Below are 25,909 nucleotides of genomic sequence, written 5' to 3' on the forward strand. Positions count from 1 at the left end.
TAGGCCCCTCTGAGAAGCAGCTGGGACATTCCCCCTCCCCCCAGATCCCCCCAGCCAGCCCTAAGTGCAGGTCTCAACTGGTACAGGGTACACTTTGAGTCCCGGTACCTGGGAAATGCATCTGAGGCTGACATCCCACTTAACCACTTTACCAGGCTGGTGAGGCTTTCATTTCTTTCCAAAATATGCCCCTCGATAAAGGCACTTTTCCCGTTGGGGCTTGAAGGACCACAGACCAAAGAGCATGCTGGGCCCCAACTCATTATTGCTTAAATGATCTGGAGATTCTAAGAGCCGTTACCCAGAGACTCCACCTAGCCTGTCCTTGCCAAGGGGACCCACTATGCCTCTGCACATGCATGCCCTCATTCTCTAAAACTCACTCCAAACACAGCTTCCCGTGACTTTTCCAGACTCCTCTCTGAGGGACAGTTCCCTCTGCCTTGGGCACCAGGGACTCACAATAAGAACCCCAGCCAGAGCTGTCAGGGTCCTGTGCCTATCCCACAAGGGCAAGAGAAAAATGCTGTCTAGAGCTTATTTTATCTATTTTTGTAGCTGCTAAAACACTAAGAAAAATAATCTAGAATCCAGTTGGTGCTCACAATATTTATTACATGAATGGATACATCTAAAGATTTTCCCATTGGACATTTAATCCAAACCACAAAAGTAATTTTTAAGACGTTTTGGCCATGGATGTCATGAGCTTATAAAAATTAATTCTTTAAAGTAATATGGGTATGGATATTTTTGTAAGTATCTTTCCACGGTTATGAATGGTCCTCTACCTAATTGTACCCAGGAACCAACCACTTGCCCAACAGTCACGGACACCTGCAGAATGCGCTGCTGGGAGTGAGTGTAACACCTCCCTGCCTACCACTGTCCGCGGAAGACAAACTTCCAGAGTAACTGGAATGATTAAGGGTGTTAATATCATGAAGTGTCAGATGCTGATACTGACAAATTACTGAGGAATTCTGACGATCAGCTTTGAGGACTGGTGCTAAGTTTTTGCTTGTTGCCAGGAAATATGTGACTGCATTTATAAAAGACTAAGTCTTAAAAGGTTCCACTCCAATGGCAATTAAAAAAAAAACAAACTGAAGTGCTACGAGTAAGAGCTTTCCTGTGTAACAGAAATCTCCTAGGACTGGACGTCTAACACCCCAACGATACTTATCCTTTATCAGGTCTGCAAGAGAAACTTGGGTTTCTTTCCATTAACGCATGAGGCGGTGGAGAGCTAGGAACAGACATGTCCAGGAAGCAGGGTCAGAATAAGTCTGAGCATACAGGGAGGAAGGAAGGAGGGTGTAGAATCAGGCTGCACAACATTAATTCCAGGCTCTAGATTCCAAGCCAGGACCTAGATCGGGAAATCACAACACTCTAAGTAAGTGAGATATGTCATTTCCTCCAAATGAAACCAGAAAGGATAATAAGGTGAAAACACCTAGACACTTAATCCTATCCTTATGAAATACTACATATTATTTCTGCACTATTCTTGTTACCACACATCAGAAGGGAACATAAGTAAAATCAAGAAGCCTTCAAAAAAGAAAAAGATAAAAAAGAAGTGGTCAAGGGGGCGGGGGGAACCCCACTCATAAGAAGTTTAATAGTAGTTTTAGACCAAATGAAAGACAATTCTAATTTATATTAAACTAATAAACTTAATGAATATCACACCAAGAGATTTTACAGTCCAAAGCTATAGATCCAAGAATAGTTTAAAACAATGTGTGGCTAACACAGGCAAAATAAGGCTCTGAAGGAAAGCCCGTGAACTGGGTGCTCTCCCTACTGCGGATGAAATCCTACCTTTCCAAAAAGGCACCTCCCGGCCAGAGACAGACCACCAGATTAATCAGACGACTAAACCACAACTCTGACATTTAAATCAAATGTCCCAAACAATGTTTTAGGGCTGAGAAATCACTCTGTTGTACGGACACCTGTTTTTGTCCAGTACCTGTTACTACAGGACCCCTGGACCTCCAAGCCCACAGGCTATCTTCTGGGTATAGTTTTAACACGCATGAGCCGATTTCCCATACAAGCAAGCCCAACACTCCCCAGAATCCTTTATCTGTTTGCGTGTTTTCACAGAGACTTATCTTCCCAAGACCGAGGTCAGAAGGAACATTTACTCAACTAAAAGTAGCCTGAAGGCAGTTCTTTTTTATCTCCTGCTCCCACAGCAGCACACAGAAGGCCTCGCTCAAGGCCCGGCTCAAGACCACCTGTTGGGCCGCAGAGCTAGGCGCCAGGGCATTTACAGTGGGGGACACCCACCATTCTGCTTCCTAGCTACCCCATGCTGTCACGTGCTGACGCAGGAACAGCGATCTCATTTTTGAACCAGAGCCCTTGGAAACTTGAACGTGATGTGGCTCAGCTCATCGGGGCCGCACTTAACTGCCATTTAACTCGTGTAAAACCTACACTGCAGATCAAGCACTGGACTGAGACAAAAGCACCAACTTCTTGCATCTGTTTTAAGCAGGGCACTGCACGCTTACCTTTGGCACTCAGTTGTAAGAGATGACTGGCAAATGCAGAATATCTTGAAAAGAGAAATTGCCAGCTGGTGACACACTTGAAGTTACAAAGCTGCAGGGATTCTCCAAATTCTTGAAAAAAACCCCCAAATCTCAGCAGAGAATTATGATCTGGGCAATCACTCATATAAAAGGAACATAGGAAATCTGAAAGGAAACAAGAAAAAAAAATATTTATTAGGAATGCCTGCTTGCAAGAAACTGCATGATTATTTATTTGCCTGAAACCAGTATTTTTTTTTTTAATTTTTTTTTTTTTTTAGATTTTATTTATTTATTTGACAGAGAGAAAGATCACAAGTAGGCAGAGAGGCAGGCAGAGAGAGAGGGGGAAGCAGGCTCTCCGCTGAGCAGAGAGCCCGATGTGGGGCTTGATCCCAGGACCCTGAGATCATGACCTGAGCCGAAGGCAGAGGCTTTAACCCACTGAGCCACCCAGGTGCCTCATGAAACCAGTATTTTTAATACACCCCAGAAACAGGGTGCTTTTGTACCTACTGACCTCTACCCAAACAAAATTATTCTCCTCCTCTACCTTCAGATCCCTGCTATCAGCTCTGAGGCTCTGTGGAGGGAAGAGATGGGGAAGGCCGGGACAGGTGGCTGCCAACAAGGGACCTATGTTCCCAAGATTCCTCCAGCCCTCCTCCCCGAGACAGCTCCTCCCCACACACTTCAACCTGCCAAAAACAAAAGAAAGGTGTGCCACGTGGAAAGGAAGCAAGTCTGAGAGCCTAATTAAGGCAGAAGGGTTGCAGAGAGCATGGATATTTAAATTTAGAGACTCGTTCCTCTTTTGGAGGTTTCCTGCACTGGCCATTTACTGAGAGGTGGGAGGCACCCCCTACTGGAGCCATAGCCTTGTGCTAAAAACATCCCTGTAGGAAATCTGAGAATAGTATCCTAAAACTACAAGGAAGCTGAGACAAGAGAAGCCTGACAGAGGTGACCGGCAGCCTCTCCCTCCTGCTCCTGGACAGTCCGCTGCTGCCTTATGTTCTCTGAACTTGGGTGGCTATTTTCAGTCCTTGCCAGCATTGCTGAAGGGTCCCTGAAGCTCTGTGGACCTCCAAGAGAGTTCAGTGACATTTTTAATTACATTTCAAACCTAGAGGGGCTCTGTCCTGACAGTTCACTCATAGAAGATCTATTAATTCATCCCTGGCATGATTGTGACCCAAAACATTAAATACCCCATAGAAAAATCAAATTCTATTTTAGTCAAATAGAAAAAGATAAGTCAAGTAGAACTTCCATAAAAATGTTATACAGCAAGTTCATAAATTTTGATTAAAAAATTAATTCCTCTTTGTGCACTCTCTAGCATTATTTTAAGGGCTGCATGATTTTTTTCAAGATTTATTTATTTGAGAGAGAGAGAGAGAAAGAGAGCAGGGGAAGGAGGAGGGGCAGAGGGAGAGAAAGTCTCAAGCAGACTCCACACTGAGTGTGGAACCCAACGTAGGGCTTGATCTTTCAACCCTGAGATCCAGATTCACGCAGAATCAAGGGTCGGACACTCAACCACTGAACCACCCAGGAGCCCCAGAGGCTGCATGACTTTAAAAAAAAAAAAACAAAAAAAAAACAGGCGCCTGGGTGGCTCAGTGGGTTAAAGCCTCTGCCTTTGGCTTAGGTCATGATCTCAGGGTCCTGGGATCAAGCCCCACATCGGGCTCTCTGGTCAGCGGAGGGCCTGCTTCCCCCTCTCTCTCTGCCTGCCTCTCTGACTACTTGTGATCTTTCTCTCTGTCAAATAAATAAATAAATCTTTAAAAAAAAAAAAAAAAAAACCAACACAATTTGACAGGGAAAAGGTGATGCTGGAACACAAGAGGAATACTAGATTGAGGCAAGACAGTAAATGTGGACCTGGACAATTACACCCTTCCCGCTGCTGAATGTTGACGATAAAATGACAGGGTTTCCAGAAATAGATTTGGAATCTGGACTCAGGTCTTGGCCAAGCGTTGTATTTCCTTCTACTGCGCTTACCGAAGAAAGCCACCAACTAAACAGTCATGCCCACAAATGCCACCTCCGTATTAGTATTTTCAGAGGTATAAGCTGGATTTTTTAAATTTTAACTGAAAAGTGAATTTAGCTGGAGTTGGATCACCTAGGCCATGGTGAGGGGGCGGCTAGAAGAGCTGTCTGGGCATACAGCTCTCCCCCTCTGGATGCACCGTGCTCTCACCAGTGAGATTTTTAAACTCTCACAATACCCTTCCACAATAGCTATCAACACCCACTTTTTCACGAGTTAACTTTTTCCGGGAAGTGAAGGTTTTCCTTAACAGCCTTCAGGGAGGAATGCAGGCCTCCGAAATTCTAGACCCACCACAGCAACGGCAAGCCCTGTGCCCCAGCCAACGTCTTAACCAGTCCATAGCTGAAGAACTACGGGCGGGATCTGGAAGCCCAGTCCTCTGATACTCAGTGTCATGGGTAAGGCGGAAAAGCCAGGTGGAACAAAGCAGAATTTGAACTCATGGAGGAGCTCCGATCAAAGCGACACCATTTCAAGTTCCTTTAAAGGTGCCCATGGCTATCTAGGATTCAAGCTGCAGCATTTCCTTGGAGAAAAGCATTTCATGGACAAGCCATCCATGAAATGGACGTACACCTCAAATGGAAATAAACGGAGGGGTCAAACCTGTGTCATCCTGGGTTTCAGGGTAGCCTGCCCATGGCCCATGTCTAATGTGGTGGGGTTATTAGCATGTTCAAACCTCTGTTAAGGACAAACACTTCAAATCGGATCTTAAGTACAAAGATCTAATCCCATCAGGAAAGCAGACACTTGTGCAAAAACCACCTCTGACTGCAAACACTACCAGGTACACGGTCAGCTGGGGCGCAGAAGGCTCTCACCTGAGAACTCACTCAAGGCCGGTCTGCACAGCACACTTCAGGCAGACGGGACTGTATGCAATGGGTCTATGTTTTCCTTTGAAAATATTTCTCCCCTAGCTCCCTGTGCATCTCACTTTAGAAACACAAGAGGAAGAGGCAGGACCAGAAAGGAATTAACCCTAATACCAAATATATCTCCTTCTCTGCATTATTTTGGACCCCTAATAACACAAAATTTCATCACTGTGAAATCCACAGGATTATCTGAATTCTCTGTAACACTGACGTTTTCTTTTTTTTTCCAACTGTGTTTTGAAAAACCCAAGCCACAACGTGGGGTTTCTCCCTGGTCTTTTGGGGGAGGGAGGCAGCACTTGCCTCCACTGTGAGGGCTTGCGTGCCTCAGGGCCTCGATGTGCGTGCCTGGGGGCACTGCCGGTCCTGGGGCCACAGCCTGACCCCGAGATGCCCCCATGTGACTAGCCTAGCCTCACTTAAACTTCCAGTGCCTGGGACAGCAGCAGACTTGTCTTGGTCCCAGGCAGTTTCCTTCACACCTGCAAGGAGGTCCAGCGTGATATCCATCATGAACGCATGTCACGCCAGAGAGTCACTAAGGGTTAGTAGGAGGGCGTGTGCATGCCCCCTTCTGCTGATGGCCGTGTGCTGGACTCGACGGCTCAGTGGCCGACGTTCCTGGCCACCTCGATTCTTCCAGAGCCTCAGCCTGAGCGCCCAGGGGATAGATACCACCTTACCTCCCTGAGTCACAGAAACGGAGCCACATCACGGGCAGGGAGGAGCAGGGTTTGTCCTGGTCCCAGTGAGACCTGGCACTGGTATTCCGCCCTCCTGGGGACCCTGCAGGACAAACCCGATCACTGAGCTCAGGAGCTAAAGCAGCAGATGTGGCCCAGCCGGAACCTGAACCTCCCCTGGTCTGATTTCAAAGCCCAGCCTCTCTCTTTCTTCTCAAAAAAGATCACCATTGATATGTCGAGCCTGGACACTCAGGCGAGGTCTGTCGGTGGCCTCCGTCAGGAATTGTCTGCTACCCTGGGAGGCCGGCTTCGGCCTCTCCAGTGCTACGGCAAAGGGGTCAGCCCACGAAGGGACACACCGCTTTGTTTTCAAAGGAAGGGTTTCTCTTAGATGTTAACGCAGCAAACCCAGAATTGCTGAAAACCACGATCTGACTGGGTCGAGTACAACACACAACGTACACACTTGCAGGGCGCCTCAGGTGGGCATCACAACTCAATCTTACATATGCCAAACACACCCAGAGAACCCCCAGACCCCTAATCTACAGACCGCACAGAAGGCATTTATCTTTCTTCTTTCCTTTAAAAAGGGTAGGTGGGAATCACGTGACTATCCTAGGCCTCTGGGCTCACGAATGCCACAGCCTCCTCTCATCCTTTCTGTCCCTCCTCACCCTCCCCACGTGAGACCCCTCTTCAGAGCACGTGGGCCCCACGGTGGTCTAAGGGACGTTCAGCTCAGAACAAATATGGAAGGTCACCGCCTCAGGCCAGTGAGGCCAGGCTGCCTTGCTGACTTCTGGCAGAACAAACTATATTTCATTCCTACCAAACTACTTGGTGGAAAACTTTATTCCGGGGCAAAAGTGCTCATTTCAGACACGAACAAAGCTACACAAAAGTCTCCTTGAATGGCTTGGGCTAAAACTCAAGCCTGGTTTCCTCCCCCATGCCTGGTGGTTCCCAGTCAGGGCCCAGAGAGTACCTAAGGCCATAAGCTAGTTACCAAAATTTCAAACAGTCCCACGAAATTAGGATTTTTTACTCAACATAAAGCAGTCCTAAGCAGGACTAAGCAGTTTTCTGCACTGGGCTAGATTTGTATCGGTCCTAAATGATAAAGCTGGTTCTCAGTTGATTCTATCTGTTGATTAGAAGTTGGTTAAGGAAGGTAAAAAAAAAAAAAAAACAAAAAAACTAATTTCTAACTCTCTGAACAGCCTCCAAAAGGCATCACATGTGGCTAAGGCAGGTGTCTGGAGAGGAGCGTAAATGGTCAGATTTTCAACTCTGAGGTTTCTATGTTCTAAAATAACAGAGATTTCTGCCTTCTGGGACTGAGAAAAAGAGCAGAACTGCAGGCAGTGGGGTCAACTACATATAAAGAGGCCAGAGAAAGTGGCAAGTGACCACAGGACAGGAGAATGGGGGTTCCAGGCCCGGCTCAGCGAGCCCAAAGCCCTGTATGACTCTGCCTGTTTCCTCCGCCATGCCCAGGGTCCCTCAGGCCCGATTCTGTGGCTTTGACATGCAAATGGGTCTAAGAATGATCAAAAATTGATGATGCGGTACCAAAAAAAAAAAAAAAAAAATCATCAAAGCTTATCTAAAATACCATGACCAAGAAAGTCATAATGCAAATCTTAATAGGAATTTAAATGTTACAGTCCGCTGCTGAAAAATTCTAACAGATTGGAATCTGACGAGTAACGCCATTTCCAATGGTTTATAAAGATTTTTTGTTTATGCATTTGATGGCAGCCTCATCAATACAACAATATTCCATTCTCCAAAAGGTCTGATAAGGGGTCACTCTTAAGAGCTTCCCTGCTAGTCCAAATAAGTTTTCAGAATCCACATAAAAAGCCTTGCTACACCGCTCAGTGTGGTAACTAGACGATCTAAAGACATAAACAGGCATACCTTGGACACACTGTGGCTCCAGGTCCAGACCACTGCAACAAAGTGACTATTGCAAAAAACAAGTCATGAGTTTTTTGGCTTTCCGGTGCATTTAAAGTTATGTTTATATTAGAATGCAGCCAATTAAGTGTGCACTAATATTAGGTCTCAAAAAAACAAAACAAAACAGCGCACGTGTCTTAATCAAAAAATACTTTATTGCTAAAAAATGCTACTAGCCCTCATCTGAGCTCTCGGGGAGTCATCACTGATCACAGATCACCATAACAAATGTAATAATAATGCAAAGGTTGGAAATACTACAACCCTTACCCAAACGTGACATAAAGACATAAAGCGAGCAAATGCCCTTGGAAAAATGGCGCCAACAGGCTTGCACAGCCCAGGGTGGCCACAAACCTTCAATATGTGAAAGACGCGGCATGAGCGGAGCGCTATAGCATCGGTCCGGCTGTAACATTTTTAGAAGACTCGCAAGCGTTCTTTATGACACAGGGTTTAGTTGCTGCAGGTAGTTACAAGACCAATAAAAAGCACACTCACAAAAATAAAACTTTAAACACTAAAACGCACTACTGAATAAAACTTGTGCGAACCCCTCTTCTGTTTAAAAAGACAGCAGGACAGGAAGGCAGACAGGCAGGCATACAGGGCTCTGAAATCTTATCTGAGATAATTCAGGGGCACCAGGTGGTCCAAAAGATTTAACTTGAATGTGTGTAAGAATTATTTTGATTATTTTGCTGCAGTTCATGTCCCTTACCTTTTGGGGATAAAGGACTGGAAGAATAAGGGAAACGCTGAGAAAGGCCAAAGCCAACAAATGGGTTAGGGGGGAGCAGATCCTCCTTCGCCCCCTTCCCTCACCGTCCCTCCCTTTCTCTCTCTCCCTCTCACACCTGTACACACTCACACACACTTCCTCACATTTTTAAAAAAATAGAATCTTCAAAAGCAGGCAAGGCCAAGCACAGGCTGTTGGTAGGGTGGAAACTGGGGTGAGGAGTTATGACTTTACTTTTTAACTTTATTCTTTTCCGTAACATTTTTACAACTCTGTCTTACTCTGGTGATTAGGATGTTAAGCTATTAGATAAAACCGCATCATCTTCCCCATTTCTTTTCACTGCTGGTCTTCTGGAGAGAAGACCCACCTGGTTGCCCTGGGGCACCTGGGGCACGTGCTCTCTCCCTGCCCTCTCATCCACCCCCAACCCAGCACCGAACAAGCCCTTACCATCAGGGCCTCCTCTCCATTCCTGGTCTGCCATTTCAGATCTCCTCTGCTAAAATGGCTGCTCACCATCTTGGGCTGCAAAGCCCTCTCCCCCGCCTTCAGCTCATCTTTGGGAACTCCCTGCAAACTCTCTCGGCTCCCTCCCCGGTCCTGCCCCCAATGCCCAGGGGAGGAGTGAAATCCTACCCTCTTGCAAGAGGCTGTTCAAGGCCCCTCCTCTGGGAAGAATTCCCAGATGTCTCCAGAGGCAGTTAAACACTCTTCCTCTGGGTTTAAATTTTGTTCGCCAAAATTCATATGCTGAAGTCCTAACCCCCAGTACCTCAGAACGTAACAGTATTTGGAAACAGGATCTTTAATGAGGTCACTGGGTTAAATGGAAACTGCTGCTCATCCAATATAACTGGTGTCCTTATGAGAACCGGAAGAGCCACTAGGGATGTGCAAGCACAGAGGGACGGCTGTGCAAGGAGGCAGCAAGATAGCAGCCGTCCACAAGACAAGGAAAGAACCTCAGGAGAAACCAAACCTGCCAACGCCTTGATCTTGGACTTCTAGCCTCCAGAACTGTGAGAAAATAAAGTTTTGTTATTTAAGCCACCCAGTCCTTGGTATTTTTGTCATGGAAGCCTTGGCTAACCAATATACCATCTCCTTCACCAGACTGTTACCCACAAATTCTCACTACGTACAACACATACAACAGGAACCTGAAAAATACGTCCTAAATGAATGCAGGAATGAGTGAATGGAAGGAACCAGTCAGTACCAAATCCACCAGAAAAATCACAGAGCATCTCCCTGCCTCCTTCCTCCTGAGCACAAAAGGAGCGGATTCTCTAGTTTTCCTACTTTCTTTAAAACCCAGTTTAAATACTGCCACCTCTGGGAACACACTTCCGAGTCTTGCCTTCCCTCCTATTGCAGCATTCACCATACTGTACCACAGCCACTGTTCTTTGCATCTTTAACCATCTACAAAAATAACCAGGATATATGTCCCCACCTACCTTAACACTTAAACCTCAACATTTATGGACCTAGGCCAATCCACCAGGCCCCAACCCCAACTAGGGGACTTGAAAGCAAATCCCACAGAAAAATTACTTTATCTGTACAGACTTCAGTATATACCACCAACAGATAAGTACAACTCCATTGTAACACCAAAAATAATCATGTATTCCTTAACATAAACCTCATAGTGTTCCCACTACCCAAATTTTCTCGTAAATGTCTTCTTATAGCCGATTTATTTGAATCAGGATCCAATTTATTTGAATCAGGATCCAAATAATGTCTATAAATTACAAAGTCTTGCACGTCTTTTAAGTCACTTTAAATCTATTTTATTGGAAGGATGATTTGTTGAAGAAACGGAGTCATTTGTCCTGCAGAATCCCCAGCATTCTGGATGCTGTAAATTTTATCTCCCTGACGCTGTTTTACATCGTCCTCCACCCAGGCACTTCCAGCGAATGGGCAGTGAGCAAGGGGCTCGTCCAATGGGAGAAGACTTTCTCAAGGGCAGGGTCCCAGCACTGACCCCATACTTGGTACCCAGAGAGCAACCCAATTAATCAATGAGTCAGCAATGACAAAACAGACCGGAGGTGGTGATGTTATCGGTGCACTTCTCTGCTTCCGTCCTTTCCACTGGGCCCATGCTCAAGCATGATCCTCCTTGGGATCAAGGGCATGCCGTCACTTCTGGGCCCTTCAGAGAGAAAAGGTCCCGCTCTCCCTCTTCAACTGGGAATAGGTATATAATACCTAAGACTCAAAGTTTTAAAATAGTCCAAGCACGGAATGATGTTCTTCTGGTTTTTAAGAAAATGGTTTTAAAAAAAATAACCACCGGTGGGGCATATGAGCCCAAGGCGGCATGGTTTCACTGATGGGACATCCTTACACAACCCCAGAAAGGCAGCATTCACACCCCCAAACTACCCCATTGAGAATGCTTTCCCCTCTATTCCTCTAAAACAAGAGTCCTTTTTTCTTCCTACAAGGAACATTTTAATTGTTTTATATAAATCTAAGCCCAGAATTAACCAAATCAGAAACCTCAAATCTTTTCTTTCCCCTGCCCTTCAAGTTCAACACCTTGGTGTTGTTTTGGCACCACACATTAATTTTAGAGAGAACACTAGATCTGCCGAGTCTGCAGCGGACACACACGGGCGTCACAGGATGGAAACATCTGGAGAGAGCTGCTCAGGTCAGGGCCTGGGTTCTAATTAACTCAGGATTAAATCGCCGTAACCTCAGCTGAGTGAACCACACATACAGATGCAGATTTTAGTACTCTAGGGATTTGGGGCTTACTCGGACCCCATCTTTGTTCTGGATCACTTCAGTGGCCTTCTAAGACACCAAAACAGGACTCTCAATGTGAGGGTCAGGGACATGAGTTTTACAGCTATTAGATGAAGGTAATAAGTTAAAAAAAGACTGGAAACAGTCAATGACCTGAGAAGACCATGGAAGCATACAGAACCATTAAGTTCTGGAGAAAGATTTTGTGGGAAGGTGGTCGGTTTAAATTCTGTGTATCAGTGGTAACCGAGAAGCCTCCCACGGAATGAATTTGCTTCAAAGAAATTGTTGGGGGGGGGGGAATCTCACTGCACATTATCCTATGTTACTTATGATGGGTACTAAATAAACTTGATTTGTTTTCCCCACTTTTAAGTAGGGGTGATGCTCATATAGATATTATAGTATCCCCTAAATTACTCTCTAAAATCCATAAAATATGTAATGAAAAGAATCTTGAGTAAGTTAAATGTTGCCATCCAAAAAAGGGGTTAATGGGCGCCTGCGTGGTTCAGTGGGTTAAAGTCTCTGCCTTCGGCTCAGGTCATGGTCCCAGGGTCCTGGGACAGAGCCCCTCATCGAGCCCTGCATTGAGCTCTCTGCTCAGCAGGGAGCCTGCTTCCTCCTCTTTCTCTGCCTGCCTCTCTGCCTACTTGTGATCTCTGTCAAATAAATAAATAGAATCTTTTTTTTTTTAAAGGGGGGGTTAATAGTTATCAAGTTTAACTGAGAGAGAACAAATTTATGATTATTCCAAATGAACAGGAATTTTAATAATACTGTGTTCTGAAAGTACTCTTAGCTACTTTTAAATATTCCTAAAATGGTCAAAGTGTGTTTCAGCCACATTTTCTCCAAAGGCCAGATGCTTTCACAATTCTGTGACTTTATTCCTACTCTTTCTTCCCCCATACTGGGATAGCTTTATCACTCCAGCTTTCCAAAGCCACTATCCGGCTAAATCCAACTCATTGTTCAGAAATGAACTCAAACAGTTCCCTGTCTGGGGACATTCTATAGGAATGGAAGATGTTCCCGTGGAAATTATTCTTGTATAATCATAAACTCCCCTACAAAAGGCTATCTATGCAGGAAGAGCCTCCAGGAAAGGACCACCACATGCTGAGGTCCATATGGCTTGGCCACATGGCAGGTGCTCGATAAAATGGTACTAACAGACATTTATCATCCAATAAACTTTCACTTCTTTAATTATATTTGTAAGATCTGTTGCAATTGTCCAATACCCTACAGCATTCAGTGCCATCTGTTCCAGAATCCTTTCCTCCCAAATTTCAATCCAAGAGACCCTGAATCCCTTATACAACTGTCCTTAAGCCAGCCCACGAGTGTCAACAAGGAGACTTAAGTATAGATAATAAAGTAACTATGCCAAAAGCAAATGAAGGTTCTATTTATGAATTGTCTTTCTGAATTCTACTGTTATCACTTCATTTTTCTTGAGTTTTTCATTTGTTAAATAAATTAACAATGAACCAATGAGAGGGAATGAATCAAAGAGTACTCTGAAATTCTAGAGCTCAAAAAAAAAAATATATATATATATATGACTTCCTATGGCAGCTGCCCAATTAATGCCATCCATAAAGCCATTCAACTACTGTGTGTGGGCTAAAATCCAATTAAGTCATTTCTGTCTGAATCTCCCCAAAGAGCCTCCTGGTGAGCTCGAAGTGGAAATAATCACAAATGCCAGATTAGCTATGTAAGCATTTCCAAAGCTGAAACCAGACAAGAGCATGAAAATCTACATGCCCAGCCTTTTAACTGGACACAAAGGAAAAAAACATTTCAATGACCACCTGGCAGAAAGTCAAACCCACTTCCTTGGTCTGCCAGGTTTTCTCAGATAATCCTCACCCAGTGTAAGCGGCAAAAAAAAAAAAAAAAAAAGCTTTGATCCCTTCATTTACACACATTATGAAATGATAAACTTCCACCCCACAGTGCAGTCTTACGCACAGAAGAAACAGAATCAGGAAGAGATTTCAAACTTTCTCTGAATTCACCATTTTACTCAACCAATCCCTTATGAAGTTTGTCTTGAAATCAGTAAACTCTAAAATTCACAATTGCCTCTCGGCATGGAATTCGTCCCATAAAAACGTGCAAGCATAGCCAAAACCTTTGAGAGGCTGCGGGAAAAAACAGACCCAGCTCACGAGTTCAATTTCTCTTTCACCTTACAACCCATCACTCAGATTTCCAACTCGGCAAAATAGAGAGTATCTTCAGCTATGTACAATAGCCAAACTCTTGAGTGTTCTAACCATGCCTTCAAGAAATGGAAAGGTCTCCGGCTTGCCTATTCATTCCAAACTGATCCTTCCACCCCCCTACCCCGCCCCAGACCTACTGATTTAGAGTATCTGCAGTCTGTAAAAAGCTCCTAGGTGCTTAAAACACCAGCCCCAGTTAAGAACCAGTACAGTAGAGAAAAGACTAGAAGGTGAAAAGGGCCGATTCAAGAAGCCCTATTCTCTCAACCCTAAATATTCAAATACAAGGGTTGTCTGAAAGAAGATGAATCCAGGTAATGAAATTGACCATGCCACTCTGTATGACGTAGAGGACACGAGGACTTTGTTCTCAAATCCCTGTTCTGTGTCTTTTTTTTTTTTTTTAATTTGACAGATCACAAGTAGTCAGAGAGGCAGGCAGAGAGAGAGAGAGAGAGAGGAAGCAAGCTCCCCGCTGAGCAGAGAGCCCAACGTGGGGCTCGATCCCAGGACCCTGGGATCATGACCTGAGCCGAGGGCACAGGCTTTAACCCACATAGCCACCCAGGTGCTCCCCTGTTCTGTGTCTTACTACTTACAGGATGTTGGGGCTGCTATTTCGCCCGAAAGTCTAGGTTTCCTTGAAGGCAGTATCAGTCACCTCACCAGTGGAACGAAAGTCACACTTATTCAGTGAAAATGTGTTACACATCTGCTGTGTACAAACACTGCACAGAAATAAGGCACAACACAGCTGTAATCCTTCCTAAGGAACTCGGGCTGGTCAGGGACCAAAGTCAAATAGGAGATGACACAGCAGGGCTTCTTTATTTCATTTGCTACAAGAAAACTCACCTATTAGAAAAAAAAAAAATGAGCTGAACTGTGCAAGATAACTTCTAAAACAGATGTGTGCTCTCCAAAATCTCTAATACCTGTTTTAAAAAATTAAAAAGTCTAAAGAGACAAATAGTGTGTGTGTGTGTGTTGTATATGTGTGTGTGTGTGTGTGTGTGTGTGTAAACATAACAGCTTTAGTTAAAAAATAATTTATGATGCAACACAAAGTGGGACTGATCTTGCTTTCCTGAGACCAATCTTCCAATAGTTGGAGGAACAATGACGTCGGGATCTCTTCTCCAAGCAAAACCTTCCTCGCTGGAACAATGCCAAAATTCCCTGAAACGCATCATCCCAATGCTGTTCCCACTTCTAGGCAGACATCAAGTTAATTCATCCAACAAGTATGTTCTGAACCAGCACTGTGCCGGGCGCTAAACACAGCATACGTGACAGACACGCTTCGCCCCCACAAGGCAGACACAAAGAGACAACTGGAAGAGCCAAATCGGGGACCCAGGATGCTACGGGTCGTTATCAATCACCCCTGTAAGTGGCGCAGGTACTCAGACTGGGACGGCACCACAGGAAATGGAACTTCTGGAGCTAGCTCGCAGGTGAGGATGCCTGACCCCGCCCTGCTCCTCAGGTAGCATCACACCTGCACGGTGGGGGCTGGCCTCTCACTACACCCGGGGGAGGTGTTTTCGGAGTGGCATGTGCTCCTCACACGTCCCCCTGTGGCACCTCATCACGCCAGTGTCAGTCCCCTGTCCCAGCTCCGTGAGAGTTCTGGATTCTGATCCCGTCATGGATGACCCCGATCTCTCCATCCATTTACCACGGACACACAGGTTAACATCCACGCTGCGGCACAGATTACGGCGAAGAACAGTACGTGGCTGAGACCTGGACTCGGGGAAGATCGAGTGAGCAGTCCCTGTCCTGTGGCTGTGGCCGGGCGACCAGCTCCTAATCCACATAATAGTTCAATACGCAGAGACGGGCCTGTGGCCCAATTTGGTGAAGGAGCTTTGGCTTTGAGATGAAATGCCAGCCCTGCCCCTGCTTGGCTCCGTCTTTTGGCCAGATGGTTTACTATGTCCAAAGCTTAAGTTTTCGCCTATAAAACAGAGGATGAAGAGAAAAGGATTGCCTTACAGATGTGCTGTATACAGTAAGTAGCACAAGAAGCACCCAGCAAATTCCAGGTACAGGGTGGGGGCACCCAGAGAAAACACTGCTTTGCTCCCCCTGCGACACACTGAAACGCCACTCCTCTCCTAGTAGCCAGCCCCCACACACCCAACCTTTGAATGGGGCCAGCCAGAGAACACCAAGAATGATGCCACCCCCCCCCCCCCCCCCCCCAGCTGTTATCAGAAGAGATAAGCTTAGCCACCTGGGAGATCAGAGGACAGTGAGTGGAGGTAAGAAATGTCCTTTCTCCTTTGGCCCTGGCACTCCCTATTACTCCTTTGTGCCGTGAGCCACTCCCCTCACTCCCCAGAGCTCCCACTCACTCACGTACTCTGTCCCTCTGTCCCTCGGATTTTCTCCTTTTCTGTCTGTCGATGCTATACACCTTTTTTTGTGTGTGGAAACGGACTATGAATGTGAAAAAACACCGGCTGTTTCCCAACCTCATATGGACCGCACGAGATGATCTGGGGGTAAGCTCAGGAAGTCAAGGGCACTTGGTCAGTGGACAGGGTTAGGGGAACAGAGCAAAGGGAGGGCAGATGACCACAGACAAATCCCCAAGAAGGCAACAGCCCAGAAGTCTCCTAAAGAGTGACCGTGGTCAAGAGGGGAGGGCCCAAGGTGAGCAGGTGCATTTGTGCTAGAGATATAAGTGGGTCCAACTTCATCCAGACTCCCTGCTGACATCCAGTCACATGGCATCAAGGAGGGGAGTTGCTGACAGGCCCCCCGCTGCTAGCTTTCATCTCCATTCTGTAATCTGTTTAAAGACCTCTTTCCTGATTCTGCTCTTTTCTCCATTTAGAAAATTAGAACATTCGCCATCTCCAGCCTTCTGGTACATCTTCCCTTCAAGGCCACAGAGAGTATCAACAGGGGTTCCACAGACTTCATCCGAACCTCAGTGTGTGAGTGCAAAGCAGTCAGGGGCTCTTCTCCTTCCTTTTCTCCTTTTCAGCTTTCATTCCTTCTCAAGACCTGTTCTGTCAGCTCCATTTTGAGGATTATTCTTTTGGACAAAAAACAGCAACAAAAATGTACATAGAAGTTGATCCGTCCTGCTCCTGCTGCTGGTCACATAGGACAGCACACACCACGCCTGTGCTCTGGGTCCCTCTCTCAGACAGACCATGAAAGAAAGAACACCTTGTTTAGACCTTCGAACGTGAAGCTTGCCTCACCTCATCTGTGGTTCAGCCTGCCACGCGCCACTCGAACACGTATATCCCCCTCTCTTATTTACTCCCAAATTATATCCTACCTTCCTTCAGCTTGCAAATCCAGGAACTTTGGGGCTCAGAGTTTCATGGACTAACAAGGGAAGGAAACAGACCGGTGAAACCGCAAGCCTTTCCTCAGCGTTTCCTGGGCGCCACCAACTAGGTTGAGTACTTTCCCTCCATTATCATCACACTGAGTCCTGACACCAAGAGGTTTCACTGCCCCTGTTCACAGCGGAGTCAGGGGATGGGCACAGGTGCAGTGAGAATTTGGAGTCCACTCACTCGGGAGCCCTTGGCCTTGACCTTATGCCCGCTGCCGCTCATGCTGGAGACCAAGGACAGCCAGTGCACCTGGGTGGAACAATTGCACTGAACTCTTCCAAAGGACCACGTGATAAGGGGAAAACCAGTTATGATCTCCACCAAACACGGATGGAGAGAAAGGCTTAATGATGTCCCAGGAGCACAGTGGTTCTTAATGACAGATTTCTCAAGGACCAGAAGCTACACTTATCAAAGAAAACTCTTCAAGGAACTCTTACACACCCTCCCTTTCTTTAAAAAAAAGAAAAGAAAAAAAAAATACGTTGTCATTAACTATTTTCAATCAAACTTCCTACCATTCATGCTTAACCTGCCTCCCACATCCAAGAACATCCAAGAGGCTGGCGAGACTGCAGAGGGCTGGGCCAGGTAAGGACCACCAAAATGCCTTCCTGCGATGGATATTATTTTACCCACTTCTGGACACAAGAGAGGGAACCATCTGCCTTCTACCCCAGGCCAAAACAACTCTGTGATCTTTGGGCCTCTTCTGTCTCATTTATTTCTATACAAGCACAGCCTTTAGCTTTTTATAGACTTTCACAGAATGCTATTTCGTTTTGTTTATTTAAGATAACAGAAAGTTTTCAGAGAACTCATCTGTTCCAGTTTGGCATGGCATATAATGGAACTAGGAAATAGGAACACAGAAACAGACCCAAGTGCTTCTGGGAATTTAGTATATGACAAAGGGTGCTTGTTCCAGTCACTGGGGAAAAGACGAGAATTCTCAATAAATAGTGATGGGAGACTTTGGTAGCCATCTGGAAGGAAGATGGAGCCACACTTCACATCCTACAACAGGATGAATTCCAAATGCAGCTAAGGTTTACCGTGAAAAAAAAAAATAAAAGTATAGAAGGACATATGGAAGAAATTCTTTAGAGCCTTGAAGGAAAAACTTTTTTTTTAATCTCTGACTAAAAACCCAGAAACCACAAAAGATGTTTGAATTCATCTACATAAAAATAAAAACTTTTTTTTTACAAGGCAAAATATACCCCAGGCAAATCCAAAAGACAAATGAGAAGACAAAGGATATTTGCAATTTGTGACACAGACCAAGGTCTACTCTTCCTGATCTGGGAGAGCTCCTTAAAATTGATAAGATCAGCAAATCAAGAAAAAAGAGGCAAAGGAAACCAGGCAGGAAAATGTCTGCCTTTCAGATAAATGCTGGACTTGAATTAAAAAAACACATACTAGAGTCATACAAAGATACCACCTCTCTCACCTATCAGTCTGTCAGAGATCCAAAAATGTGGTGACAGTACTGTATCAGTGTGAACTTCCCACTGTGATCACTGTCATGTGGTTATTGAAAATGTTACCATGTGGGGCACCTGGGTGCCTCAGTTGGTGACTCAGGTCATGATCCCATGATCCTGGGATCAAGTTCCATGTTGGGCTCCCTGCTCAGCAAGAAGCCTGCTTCTCCCTCTCCCTGGGCTTGCACTCACCTTCTCTCAAACAAATAAAATCTTTAAAAATAAATAAAACAAAGAAAATAAAATGCCGCCACTTGAGGAAGCTGGATGCAGGGTTTACAGAAGTTTTTTTGTAACCTTTTTGCAATTTTTGGTAAGCTAAAATGGATTTCAAAATAAAAGTAAAAACTTTTTTTTTTTTTTAATTTCAGTGTGACAAAACGGCCTACTGGTGAGGCTATGAGGAAGCAGGTAGGCTCGTGCACTGGTGACGAAAATGCAAAATTGCACAATTCTATGAAAAGCCATTGGGTAAGACGTATGAAAATAGAAACAGCCTAAATGGCCAACAGTAGGAAAAGAGTAAAATACATTACATCTACAAAGTGCTTTTCCCTTATAAAACAGGAGGAATGGCTCTAGGTTCTAAATAGGAAAGAGTTCAAAAATAGATAGTTACGTCAGAAAAATAAGGTTTAAGGACACGTCATGTTATTTTCCCCACATGCATTTATCTATGGAGAAACTTACCTACCACTTGAGCTGCCGGGCTGAGCTGCCTCAAGTACATCCCAGCAGTTTATCCTCATTACGTTGCGATTCATGACCCATTTGAACTTAATTATCAGTAACCTTGGTGAGCTCACTACAGGCTTCTCCATCTAAATAACCCATAAAAATGTGTTTTTAATCCAAGCTACAGGGATCTCTGAGGAACCTCACCATTTGTCTCTGACGATCTGAAGATGAAAGCATTTCACCCTTCATTTCTTTTCTCTACAATCAGTCCCCAGGCTCTAAGGTTACTTTTCATGAAATCGAGAGATCATTTGCCCACCATAAAAATTCACCAATTAAAAATGTACAGTTTGATGGTTTTACTTACTTTTAAAAGCAAGTAATAGAGAAATCTCTTTATAAGAAGAAAAAGGGGGGAGACAAGAAGGAAACTGATGAGTTGGGTAGCCTATTACTTGGGTATTTTCTAGAACATCCTGGACTTACAAGAAATCATGAACTTTATCTCTGGTGAGGCCATCTGGGTGCCTGGGTTAGGAGGAAGGCTTCCTTCCACACTAGATTTCAGCTGCTTTTTGCTTGTTTGTTTTTCTACTTATTACTCTTTCAAATAAAAATTTCTTTCAACAATATAATACCAGATAGAAAACAAATCTCACAACAAGCTAACCTTAACGCCTACTCCTTTCACAGAACACTAAATCCTACAGATACTTCTGTTCAAAATCGTATCTTCTGGAGCTAGGACTTAATTTAATATTCGCCCTGAAATAGATGGATCACACCCGTAAATTAATGAAAATGTAGTTATAATTTTGTTCTCTTCGGAAATGAACCGAATCAGATTAATGCAGCTAGTCATCCTGTAGCCAGACCTTCCTGATGATGATTAAACTCTTTAAAAATCTGCAGTTAGTGCCAGTAGCTTTGGGGAAAAAAAAAAAAAAAGTTATGAAACCATAAATTAATGAGTCCACATCAAACCTCTCAAAGAGTTCTCAGTGTCAAATTTACGAACTGGTTTTGTTTTCTAGAAGCATCCTGCTTCCACAGAGAGGCAGAAGCTGCCAGCACCCATGATCTAAGGTGCTTTGTTCTACCTGTGCTTACAAAACACTTGGCTTCTGCTCCCTCATTCCAACTATGGGAGAATCATACTGAATCTTGTCTCAGTTGGGAGTTGCTACAAACCCAGGGATTGACCGACTGGGATTACACCCGTCTCGCACGGGTCTGGCGGGAGCCCCCACAAGATGAGGACCATGTTATACTCCTCACCACCCCTCAAGTCCCTAAGCCCCTGTCCTCTGCGTGGTTTCCTGAAGCATGCACGGAATACTGAAACACCTTCCACTTGCTCCCACAGCCCAGTGGCTTGCTGCTTGGGCACGCAGACTTTTTTTCCTTCAAAGGACATGCAAACCATCTTTTGCCCTTACACCAAACAACGTGGAATTGTGGTGCTGGTGGTCCCTTCATTCATGCTCTAGAACACTGAGTACAACTCATCACTCAGAATAGCACAAATTCTTGTTTGATTTCTGTGCAGAGGGGGGAAAAAAAATCAACCCAAGCTTCAGAACGTTATCAATTATTTAAGGGCTTCCCCCAAAAACTAGCAGAAAGGCTGAAATGGGGGTATTTTGCAAGGTTCTGAATTTAGCAAAGGAAGGCTTATAAATCAATGTCAGCTTTTCTCTTGTGTGGGGGCAGGGAAGATGCTGAAAGAAAAGGGTTGGTGGCATAGGATATGAGTCAAAGGCCTAGAAAGGGTAATAAATGTTTATCTCTTTGGGCCACAAAGTTACAACAAGGAGTTTTGATGACTCAATCTATTTCTGAAAGATAACCCTCCTAACAATCCGAGCACTCTTCCACGCCCCGTGGCAGTATCGAAACCAACCACAAAGAAGCGTTAAAGTCCAAGACTTAAATGTTAATAAAATTTATCTTAGACAACCAACTCCTAAGAGGGCTGCCAAACCTGTAAACCATCATCGTTAATGTCTTAACTGTTCTATTGATACATATTTCCTTTCCAGGAATCAAACTGCTATTGCATGTACTTGTGTCAAGAAGAAATGCCAAGGGGTGCCTGGGTGGCTCAGTCGGTTCAGCATCGGCCTTGGGCTCAGGTCATGATCTCAGGGTCCTGGAATCGAGTCCCACTTTGGGCTCCCTGCTCATGAGGAGCCTGCTTCTCCCTCTCCTCCCCACTCGTGCTCTCTCTCTCTCTCTCTCTCAAATAAATAAACTTTAAAAAAGAAGAAGAAGAAGAAGAAATGCCAATCAGGATCCCCCCCCCCAAAAATCATTTAATTTACCTGATGCAAGACTGGGAAGTACAAGGCGAGGGGGAGGAAGGAAAAAGAACAATGATGTTAGGAACGTCTGGAATAACCCTAAACTACTGGATCTCTTCATCACCAAAGGCAAAAGGCGGACACGGCTCTGAAACCATCAAGCACCGAAAAATGTCCACCTTCCACATCCTACGCCCATCTCACACTCCCAGGCCCTCTCTGGGAACCAGCACGTGCAACTGACACCACTGTCGATAGCCCCCAGGTGCCCCCCACCTAAGAGAGGGTGCATGCCCCCTTTTATGTGTATTGCATTAAAACCACCGTGCAGTTGAATTATTCAGTCCCCTTTTTAGTTGAAATGGGGTATTTCATAGATAATAGAGAAAATGCAGATACAGAGATAAGAAAAATGTATCTTGTTATCATGCATGTCATCAATGACAAAATAATTTCATAAGAGCAGCAACACTTCCAAACTCCCCATGGGTCACCTACACTCACGTGCACCTCTGAAGGACAATCTTCCTTTTTTTTAAGATTTTATTTTCATTTTTATTTTAGGGATATAGAGGGAAAGCATGAGCAGGGAGGAGGGACAGAGGGAGCGAGAGAAGCAGACTTCACGCTGAGCCAGAAGCCCGATGCGGGACTCAATCCCAGGACCCTGAGATCATGACCCCGAGCAGAAACCAAGTGTCGGGCACCTCCTCAACCGAGACACCCCGGAGTCCCTCAGGTCTTTTCACTTTAAATGACTTCTGTTTTCCTAAAGTGCTAGACATAAATATCTATTGAAGAAGGAGAGAGAGAGAGGGAGGACGAGCAAGGTGACCCAAGCTCTCGAAAGCGTGGCTGAGACAGAGGACTTCTCACCAGTGGTGCACGTGTGGGGACCAATCAACCTTTGTCGCAAAGCTCTCTGGAGCACGTTAGGACGGGTAGCAGCAACTCCCATCTCCCCGGAGTGGTGACAGTCAAAAACGTCTCCAGACACTGCAGACATTGCCAAATGTCCCCAAAGGGACGAAATTACCCCACTGAGAACCAGTGAACTAGAATACATGTAAATTAAATAGACCAAGTTGTGTTGTTTTCTTTTTAAACAGCAAAAATAAGACAAGAATATTCATGTATTTTCTAACTATTTCAGAATGTGATTAAAATATTTAGATGGCAGTTGCTATAATTACCCCTTCCAAAATCACTGAATAAGTAGGCACATTCAGTTAGACTCAGTGTCATGATTAACTAAGTCGTTGTACACCATATAATCAGAAGACCACCTCTCAACTCTAGCTTGGGAAAAGTGGGAAATGTATGCTACTGTTTATTTAAGAAAATGAAAGATATTAAAAACAAATATACAACTGCATGAATGTTATGTCTATGCTTGCATTAAAAAGCAATAAATAAAAGGGGGAAGGAAAAAAATCATCCTTTTACAAATAGTGATGGAAAGGGCTTGAGCGAGAGGTGCCTGAAGATACAGAATCAGACTCTGGGCACACTTCTGGCTCTGGAACCATCTAAATGGTTTATGTAATTATAAACCAATATTAACTTTTTTAAGTCCTAAAAATCAAAAGCAGAATGCAAACCAATTAACCAAATTATATATTGAGTTGGTGGCATAAACAAGAGAGACATTATTCCAAAAGGCTTAGAAACAGTAATTTGACTGTATTTCCCCAGTGGGAGAAACCCTGAGGACAAAGATATCGTCTGCCATTTCCACTACTCATATGGTTGGTAAAAATGTTGGTAGTTATTCTAAACATGTATGTGTCGTCTACAAATAAGATTATCAAGCAAATAAGTTCTTATGTCGACGTTCCTACGGAGAAAAACTTTCAGCCTCAGAGAAAAGCGATACAAATAAAAAAGCAAAGAAGTAAAATATCCTGAAATTCGAATCCTGAATTAGAAATGTCGGTGTGAATTTACAGAGGATGATGTCAGAAAACAAACCAAGAAAACCAAATGAAAAAACCCACCTCTGTCCACAGCAAAGGCCCAGATCCAACAACCAGCCTGGAAGCAATAATTCCTGACTTCCAAACCGAGGTCCCTAAATTCCACTTCCTCCTAACAGGGCCACGGTCCTTGAAATGTGGGCCTCCGCCTGGGATGGGCACAGCCGGTCGGACCCAAAGCACGGCTGCCCCAGCCTTTGGTGACGATGATGTCACAGACTCTGGGCCTGAGCCCCGAGACGCAGAAGCAACTTCAGGCAGCCCAGCTAGGCGGCAGCCGGGCACTCAGCATAACAAGGATGCCAGCCGCAATGAATGAAGATGCTCCAGAAATACCTTACATCATGAGCTCATAATGTCTCTAAGAACACAGAAGCAAGCCACACAAGCCACCTCACTGACGGCTTGTGGAGGAGCTGGGGAACCAGAAGTATTTGTTCTGAGAACTGCCAAAGAGAAGCAAGACTTTCCTGCGCAAGCGACCTTAGGCTAACCGCCACGTGTCCTCCTCGTCTGGCTGGGAGACGGAGAAGGAAGGACATGATCAGAATGGCATCATTTTGCAACTCTGATGAAATCGGGGATGAAGGCAGTGATCACCAGGGCTGCCTGTTCTCATGCCCTCCTCCTGAAGCGCACACACCGCCCACGAGGAGTCGTGCCTGAAAATCGGAGCAGAACAGGCCCCAGATCTGACCAGCGGCTGACAGGAAGCACAGGGGCTGGGGGCCATGGCGAGTGAGGGTCTGGCAGAAAGCCGCAGCTGTGGGAAACCCAAAGGATGAAAGACTTGCTTTCCCCAACAAATCAATCAGGGGGGGGGGGGGGGGGGGGGGGGGAAAGCAAACACACCATTCAATAGCAATAAGGTTCTGAGATAATTGAGGAAATTTGAACACTGGTTACAGGTTTGGTAATAATAAGGAATTCATTACCGGAGTATTCACTATAATATTTACAGATGAAATGAACTGGTATCTCAGCTTTGCTTCAAAAGTAAGCCACTGGAGTGTGTAGGAGTTCAGATGGAGCAAGACTAGCCGTTCACAACGCTGTACTGAAGTTCTGAGAATGGGTCCTCTTGAGGATCCCTGCTAGGATTCTACCTCTAAAGAGGATCATCCTGTAAACTAAGAAATCACAGTTCAGGGGTGACTGGGTGACTCAGTTGGTGAAGTGTCTGCCTTTGGCTCAGGTCACATTCCTGGAGTCCCAGAATTGAGCTCCCTGGAGAGCTCCCCGCTCAGCAGGGAGTCTGCTTCTCCTTCTGCCCCTCCCCCAGCTCGTGTTCCCGTGTATGTGCTCTCTCTCTCTCTCTCTCCAATAGTATTTAAAAAAAAAAAAAAAGAAAGAAAAAGAGAAATCACAGCTTACAAATGAGAGACAGTCCAGAACATCACAAAATAGGGCAGCCTGAAGGGCCTTCGGAAACCCCCAGGCTCCAAACCACCTTCTCCACAGGAAGGTGAGTAAAGTCACCCCAGGGCACAGAGCGAGACCCGGCCAGGCCACCACGCAACAGGGCTGGGTAGAGGATATTCTGACACACTCTTAAGCTTTCTTCTCTTTTCTTGAGTATGAGAGAAAGTGAGGGGAGAAGAGAGCACGCAGGAGCAGGGGGAGGGCTGGGGAAGAGAAGCAGATTCCTCGCTGAGCAGGGAGTCGCATGTGGGGCACAGGACCCCCGAGATCATGCCCCGAGCCAAAGGCAGACCCTTAACCACTTGCCCAGCTGAGCCACCCAGGCACCCCAGAAGCCTACTGTTTACAGTCATCTGCTAAGACATTAAGGCTCTTCTTTTTGCTGGTGAATATACTTCCAAAAACATTATGTTTTTGGTAATTTGAACTCTAGTCCATCCCCCCACCCCCCAAGAAAAAGAATGATCAGCTCATTCATTCTGTAACATTTTGAGAACTTACTGGGATGTCGAATGTACAACAGACAGTAAAACCTTCCATGCCTCATGAGAGTGCAAGGAAGCAACAGCACCTGGGTCGTCCTCATGCAGATCAAACCACGTGCACTTTCCAGCTCCCAGGCTGCAACGACAGTGAACAGCCTCGGCTTGTCTGAATTGTGAAATTATAAAAATTAACGCATTTATCAAGCACTCGCTTAGGCAGGTCTCCGTGATCTAGCCAGGTCACGGTAATCTGTGGTTTTAAAGTGAGTCAATGAGAA

The 25,909-nt window shown here is 45.1% G+C and overlaps 1 protein-coding gene across 3 annotated transcripts in view; it reads right to left on the reverse strand.

Annotated features, from left to right (window-relative positions):
- The window catches only part of LOC111155877 (NCK adaptor protein 2), a 147,238-nt gene that overhangs the window by 70,096 nt on the left and 51,233 nt on the right, over window positions 1-25,909 (reverse strand). For all 3 annotated transcript variants that reach the window (XM_022516324.1, XM_022516322.1, XM_022516323.1), the window contains exon 2: window positions 2,532-2,717. The gene's annotated coding sequence lies outside the window, so the exon portion shown is untranslated. The remainder of the gene's footprint in view (window positions 1-2,531; window positions 2,718-25,909) is intronic.

Source organism: Enhydra lutris, unplaced genomic scaffold (assembly GCF_002288905.1).
Source record: "Enhydra lutris kenyoni isolate GAN:26980312 unplaced genomic scaffold, ASM228890v2 scaffoldscaffold44, whole genome shotgun sequence".
NCBI lineage: Eukaryota > Metazoa > Chordata > Mammalia > Carnivora > Mustelidae > Enhydra > Enhydra lutris.